General features: G+C 52.3%; 1 long non-coding RNA gene across 1 annotated transcript; it reads left to right on the forward strand.

Annotated features, from left to right (window-relative positions):
- The first annotated feature begins 3,823 nt into the window (after positions 1 to 3,823).
- LOC121658102 lies at positions 3,824 to 4,710 on the forward strand. The gene is made up of 3 exons (XR_006013842.1): positions 3,824 to 3,865; positions 4,320 to 4,376; positions 4,541 to 4,710. It is a non-coding gene; the product is annotated as an uncharacterized LOC121658102 (long non-coding RNA).
- Positions 4,711 to 7,389: the final 2,679 nt, after the last annotated feature.

A 7,389-nucleotide genomic window follows, 5' to 3' on the forward strand; every position in this document is an offset into this window, starting at 1 on the left:
CTGATGCTTTGTGTCCTCGTGTCCAGAGAGCAATGGCAGGGCTGTCTCCTGGGCTGCTCTCACTGGAGGGTGCTGGAGGCATCAAAAGACTGAGAGCCCAGCTGGGGATGGCAGGGAGTGAGCAATCAGGTCACCAGTTAAAAATAAGCTGAAGTTTGGTATTTGTTGGGGAGGATCCTTCTAAGGTGGCAGGAGCTGCTCAGAGGAGTGGGTTGGATGCCAGTGCTGGTCCCAACACTGAACAGATCCTCCATGGATTTCAGGGTGCTCCGTGTGCACATCTCCACCAAATTGCCTGGCTGCACTGGCTGGTGTCTGTGTCATCCTGGCACAGATGGGATTGCTGCCATCTTTTATCCCAAGACTAAGTGCTGGCATCAGGAGTTCCCCGAGTGATTTGTGTGTGAGCTGAAGCATGCTGTAAGAGCACCAGAGCTACGGATTGTAAACTGGGCAGCAACAGGGACTCTGCCACCAGCTTGGCTGAGCTGCTCCAGGGTTTATCCACCCTGGACATTAAACCCATTCCTCATTTCTGACCTAAACCTGGCAACGGGACTCTTGCTTCTGGGTTTGGGGCTGGTGCAGGCTGTGGTGGAGGAGGTCTGGGGCAGACAGCCAGGTTTTTGGGACAAGCGACTTCTGCAGAGCTGCTTGCTCCCTGCATGAGTTACCCAGGGTTAGGTTCACTCTGTGGGAGGGGGCTCCATGCACACTGCAATTACTGTAAATGAAAGTAAAATGATTGTGGGAGCAACTTTGTTGTAGAGTTGAAGGCGTTAAATGGGGCAAATCTTATGGGAGAGCTAATTCCTTTTATTAGGTGGGGAAAACAAATTAGCTGAGTACACAGGCCCTTTCTGACACTATTGTTACTGTTATTATCCATACTGGTGCTGTTAGAAATGAGGGCATTGCATTAGAGGGAAGGCACATTATGCAAGTGTTTAGACGTGCTGGTAACTGCTCTCTGCTGACAGGTATTTACATAATGAAAGGTTGGAGTGAAAGCCAGCAGTTAAGGACAAGCATCGGAGGGAGCTGGGAGTACTGGGCTCTGTCTCGTCCAGCCTTGCCTGGACCTCCTGGAGCTGCCTGGCACTTCCCACCCACAGTAAGCATCCCCCAAAGCCCCTTTTCTGTACTTCCAGCAGAAGTCCTGACCATAGCACATTCGCAGACTGAGTCCCCAGTGCTCTCTCCCTGGTTCCAGGGCTGGTCCCTATGGATGTCTGCAGCCTCGAGAGCTGCCCTGACTTGCTTGCTAAAGGTCTTTCTGTTCCTGCCCGTGCTGGAGGCAATGCCTCTTGTGGGTACCAATGGGACTGGTCACGTTTCCGGTGTCACATGCTGTCCGTGACGGATGGCAGAGCCAGTTTTTCTGCTCCAAAAGTGGGACTGGGGAGGAGACCGCAACACTCAAATACCCGGAGCCCTGGTTGCTGCCAGCCAGGCATCGAGGAGATCACTTCTTTTTCAGCTCCAGGTAAGGCCCTTCCCTTTCTCCCTTGTGCCATCCAGGGAATTTACAGACTCACCTGTGTATTTTACAGGCTGGAGAAGTAGAGCAGGAGGGAAGGGTGAATGAGGGTGCAGCAGGAGCATCCCTGGGACTGCTCGTGCTCCTTGTGGTCCTGGGGACAGCAATGGGGCCTGAGCCTTTCGGGAAGGACACAGTCCCCTGGCTGAGATGGGAGTGGGCTCACTGTGAGCCTGTTGTGCCTGGTGGGGTGAGGCCATCCAGGCTTCATCTGGAAGGGTATGAACACATCGGTTTGCTCTGTTAGCCAGAGGTCTGATCCAGCTGCACCTCATGCTCGGCTTGGCTATGGACAATTGCAACTGGTCCGTGGGGACCATCAGCTGGTCTCTGGGTTTTGCTGGTTTGTCTGCCTGGGATTTAGGAAACCAGCTCATCTGGGGCAGGCAAACCTGCCTGCCCAAAACACGAGGTGGCCGAGGCTCCAGAGGACCAGGCAAAACTGGATTTTCTGGTCTGGGATTGGAAAAAGCTGAGTGTTGGCAGCCATCAGGAGCCAGCACCCAGGGCAGGGGCTGCACATGGTGCTGGGTGGCACCGCCCAGACAGGAGCTTTTCAGAGCCCACCTCAACTCTTGAAAATCAGCTGGGTTGGTCCCCAGGAAGAGGGGTAGTGGTGCAGGGGGGAATTAAAGGGTTTTAAGCCCCCACAGAGGCATTTTTTGGCATGTATTGGGGCAGCACTACCCCTTCCCAGCCCTGGCTGCTGGACTTTGGTCTGGTTGTCCATCTCCTAGTGCAAAGCTTGATGTCCACATCTGTGTACCTTGTGCCTTCCCCATCCGCTCCCCTCTGGCAGTGAGGACTCAAGGCAGGGGCATCCTCCTGGATTCAGGGCTGGGCACACCATGGGAGCTGTGGGGCAGCTTTGGTGAGCAGGACCTGGGGTCAGAGCATCACCTCCTATCCCTTCCCAGGGGCTGCCTTTTTTTTGTTAATGTTTGATTATTTTTAATGATTTTAGATTAAAATGTGATTATTTTCAATTAGTAGTTACACTTCTTAATTACGGAGATGAATTAGATTGCTGTTCATTATTAATTAGATTTTAACTTTGCACTGATTACATCTTTTATCAGTCACTTCCCACACTTCTTTCCTTCCCATCCAAACTCCCTCTCCCCTGATGCCACCCCAAACCCCACTGCTTCCTGCTCCCCTGCAGCATCCTGGGGGTTTAAAACCCTGCTAGAAAATACAAATCAATGTTATTGGCTCAGAGGCTGTGACTGGCTCCTTCAAAAGGGCCAATAATACCGACCAGATGATGTAATTTTGTGGCTAAAAACCATTAAAAGGAAGCATTAATATTCTGCATCCCTCCATCACTGGCTGGAAGAGAAACTATTTCCTAATTACCTGCTGCAGCAGGGAAGGATCCTGCTCTTCCCAGCGAGCAGAAGGGACCTGATCCCTCACCCCTGCTGCCCTGTTTGTGTATCAGAGGGAGGGTTTGACCTGCCCAGGCTATTTCATAGGCTTTGTTTGGGCCTCCTATTTTTAAACCAAGCTGTTTTCTTTCCCTTCTTTTCATCTGTCACCTTTCAGGCACCTAATCAATGTGTGGGAGTTTTCTTACCCTTGCTCATGGCTTTTCCTTTGCTTGCTGCTGTCTCCATCTCCCTCGCTGCCATCACCCTTTCCCTCAGGGAAGGTTTCCTTTCTGCTGGGGATTCCTAGGAGCCCCCACACCTGCTCTTTATTGTTTCTTCCTCATTTAATTTGAAATATTTCTGTAATTTGCACCTGATCATGGTGGGAGGTTTAGACATCTCTCTGAAATTTCTCTGCTTCCATTACTCTCCACTTGCTGCTTCCTGGGCAGAGGGCAGTGGGGGCTGCCTGGGTGGGCACAAGGCCTGGTCCTTTTGGTTTTTGTGCAGTCCACAGATTGTTTGATCTCCCTCCCTGCTGTTTTGGGGGGTTGGAAGTGCACAGAGCCTCTGTGAAAACTGAATGTTCAATGTTGCAGGAAGATGTTTTCACTCCTGAAAAACTCACCTTCCTCCACTATCCTGTTGCTCCTTCAGGTCCTCTCTGTGCTGTAGGTGTGACCATCTTGTGCCCCAGAGCTCTTTGGCTTTGGAGAAATGTCGACAATCCTGAAATGTGAGTGTTTGGTATGGGCCCAGGGGCACCTGCTGGGTTTGTGTGTGCTGGATGCTGCACGCTGGCAATGAACCTTCCTCTGTAGGGTTTGGACGGGAAGATAAGGAGAGAGACGAGAAGGACAAGAAAGAGGAGAAGGAAGAAAAGGAGAAGGAAAAGACTGAGGGAGAAAAAGAGAAGGAGAAGCAGAAGAGGAGGAAGAAGGAAGAAGAAAAGGTAGGGGAATTATGGAGTTTTCTGCAGGGCCATTTGCATCCTGGCTGTAAAGGGAAGCCACGTCTGACCCATGGCAACCCCATGCCCCTGGTAGAAGGAGCTATGCCATCCACAGCCTAGAAATCACACTGTGTCCATGGCCTTTCCACTTAGAGACAGCTGTCTCTTTGCTCCCAACACTCCTAGTTAGCTCTTCCTCCTTTTTCGCTCCAAATGGGATGCTGGTGTGGACAGTGATGCTGCCTGCACTGCACACACGGTGAAACCCTTGCTCTTGGCTCCTGGAGGGCTCTGTGGGGCCATGGGCACACGAGGTTCCACAGCAGCACCAGTGGTGCCAAGCATGGCTCTAGAAACCCACAGGACAAGGAGTCACTCTGACTTGAAGCTCTAGCCCAAACAGCAAAGAGTGCCAGGGTTCCCAGTGATGCTTATCCCTCTCTCTTCACCCCAGCAGGGAGATGGGGAAGAGGAAAGGAGCAGCAGCGGCTCTGACAGTGACTTGGAGGAGGTAACCTCACCCCCAGCTCTGTGCTGGGGCCTGGCTTCCCCTTGCACCCCAGCCCTGTGGGGTTTGCACCTATAAAACCCAGTGTGGATGCTATCAAATACCTGGGATGGGACACTCAGCACTCCCCTCACATGCTGTCCCCTTTCTTTTTGTTCCTGCCCCAGGACCAAGGCATTGCCAAGGATGATGAGAAGGAAGACAAGGATTAGTCTTTCCGTGCTGGAGAGGCAGCACATGCCCTGGGCACACCGAGGAGGTGGAGATGTAAACAGCAGCTTGTGCTGGAGGGCAACTGGGCCACTCTTAGCCAAATAAAGATGTTGTGGTCTCCAAAGAGAAATGTTATTTGTTCATCCAGTCACACTGCCTACCCACTGCCATCCATCCTTCTGCAGAAGGAAACAGTCAAGGAAAGGCAAGAGTTGGGGAGCTGGGGCCTGGGTGAGCAGGTTTTGTCCAAGACCTTGATAGACTCTGGAGACAAATCCAGGGGTTCTGTCTGCCTGGCTCTGCATAGTCCCCCCAGATTTGGCAGCACCAACATCCTCCCTTGTGCCCTCCACGCCGCCTGTTGTGGGACGGAGCAGCCCGAGTCTGCTGGGAACAGATGCCTGGTGCTGCGCTGAGCTGTTAAAATTGATTTCAAATTCACCAGAAACAGACGGAAAGCAGTTATAGCGGGGAAAAACCCCGACAAACCTCTCTCTTTTTGCAGCACTGACCCCAGCGCGGGGACCGCGCCTGTGCATCCCCAGCCCCGCCGCAGCCGCCGAGGGCTGGCATCGGGCGCGGCGCCAGGAAAAAAACTAAGGGGGAAAAATTAGGAAAAATGAGCTGGCACCGCCATCTACCGGGGATGGGACGTCTGGCAGCGGGGCCACGGGTTTCATAACCGCTCGGCTGTTTTGTAAGGTTCCCGCAGCGCTCCGGGGGCAGCGAGCGCACCGGGGGCAGGGAGAGCACCGGGGGCAGGGAGAGAACCGGGAGAAGGGAGCGCACCGGGGGCAAGGGAGCGTTGTGGGGGCCGAGGCTGCTGGCAGGGTCCAGCCAGCAGCAAAAGGGGCCTCAGAGGGAGACAAAGGACCAGAACCCTGACCCACTGCTGCTGCCGGCAGTATTAGGCCAAGCCCAGAAGTCTCACCATCAATAAAAACTTCAATGCAAACTTGAGCCCAAGCTCTCCCTGCTGCGTTGCTGCCTTGCTTTGTTTTCCTTAAGAAGTCTATTTTTATGAGTATTTTCTTGAGTAATGCAGATTTCAGGCAAACTCGAGATTAAAAGTCAACACCACGGAGGATTTTACTTGAAACCACAGAATGTGGCTTTGGATGTTCTTTCCGTGGAACAAATGCAGCCAGCTCTTGTATAAACACAACAAACAGCAGGAAAGATGCTGAGGAATGTTGTCTTAATTATCCAGCACAAAGATTAAAGGGAAAACATGAAGATGGGAAAAACAAACAACCCCCAAAGCTAAACTGGGTTTCAATGAGCCGGTTTGGCTTCAGCAGGGAAGGATTGATTTTAACTGCCTTATTGCTTCATGAACCCTTGGGTGCATTAATGTAAAATAATCCTGTGTGGGGTTATTTCACATATTTTACTTTTTCCCCTGTGCAAGTACACAGGACTCTTGCACAAGACACAAGCTTCTTCCAAATAGTAGACAGAGTTGCAGAATTTTATAGTCCCCTCAGGCCATGCTACTACAGGATGGGAACATCTTGGAATAAATTCTGTGTTTGGACATGAAAAGGGGAGGCCTTGCCTTTGCTTTTTAAGATAAGGTTGGAAACTTTTCAAGCATGCTGTGCCAGACTCTTGAGGTCAAGCCTGCCTGTAGATGCTCAGTTGGAGCCAAGAGGTGTTGCATCTCACTGGAGTGAGATTCTGCTTTCCAGCTGACAGGTACTTCATCTAATAGCCCTTAAATTGTCCTCTGTGCCTTGTGCCCCACCTCCCAAAGTGGGTGGAGCTTGCAAATGTCTGTCTGCAGCTGGACCCCACAGCCATGTCCTCACACTACCCCAAATCTCAGCATCGTCATGTGCTCAGGGCGTTGGGCACTCCCTGCAGTGCTGGGTGATGGCAAGCGACGAGCCAGGCAAAGTCTTCCCGTTTGCTGCTTGTGTTTTACAGTCCCTGCTTCAGGCCACTGCACTAAGCTCTGTGCAAATATACCATGTGCAGCCAGATCCCTGTGGCACAAGAGCAAAGAGCCAAACACACCCAGGGACTGACTGGCTGTGTGAACATCCAGGCGTCTCCTCCAGCAGCCGAGGTTCTCTGTCCTGCCTTTGGCACCTTGCCCTGCACATAGCTCTCTCTGTGCCCTTGTTCTGCCTTCACTGGAACTGGCCAAGCTTCCCCAAAAAGTTGTGGAGGTGAAAACCATTTCAAGTTCTCTAGTGCTCCTAATTCCTCATTGCATCTCAGCCCTGGCTTGAAGCCCGGCGACGTGAATGGGCGTAGAGCACGAACATTCGTGCCAGCCATGGGGATTAGGGCTCTAAAAACACTTAGTGGAGGAGGCAAAAAGGCAGGTGGAGCATCTGGCTTTTGGGGATGCTGAGGACCTTCAGGCACAGCAGCTCAGTAGCTCTCCTGAGGAGCACGTCCCCCAGCATGACCTCGATGTGCTGAGATGGGTGTTTGCCCACAGACGTGACAGGCGGCAGCTTCCCAGGCGCTGCCGGGCCTGAGCTCTGACTTCACCGGGGTGTTTTAACCACCTCCTTTGCTTGAAGCATCTGCACGGTTCAACCAGGGGCTCCTTAGAGCTGCTGTGTCTTCAGCTGGCTCGGAGAGGAGCATGGACAGAGCTGTGCCAAATGCCCATCACACCAGGCTCTGGAAGGGTGGAGTAGGAAAAGAAGACCAGCAAGAGGAACTGGCAGCCATGGAGTTACTTTAGCAAGTCGTGTTTACACAAATTTATGTAATAATTTTGGCTGGTCCTTGGGGAGCAGGAGGGGTTGTGCTGCCCCTGCTCACAGCATTTGGGGGTACCTGC

This window comes from Corvus kubaryi, unplaced genomic scaffold, assembly GCF_017639235.1.
Source record: "Corvus kubaryi isolate FWS band 111438036 unplaced genomic scaffold, C.kubaryi_AGA036_p1.0 split2-37374, whole genome shotgun sequence".
NCBI lineage: Eukaryota > Metazoa > Chordata > Aves > Passeriformes > Corvidae > Corvus > Corvus kubaryi.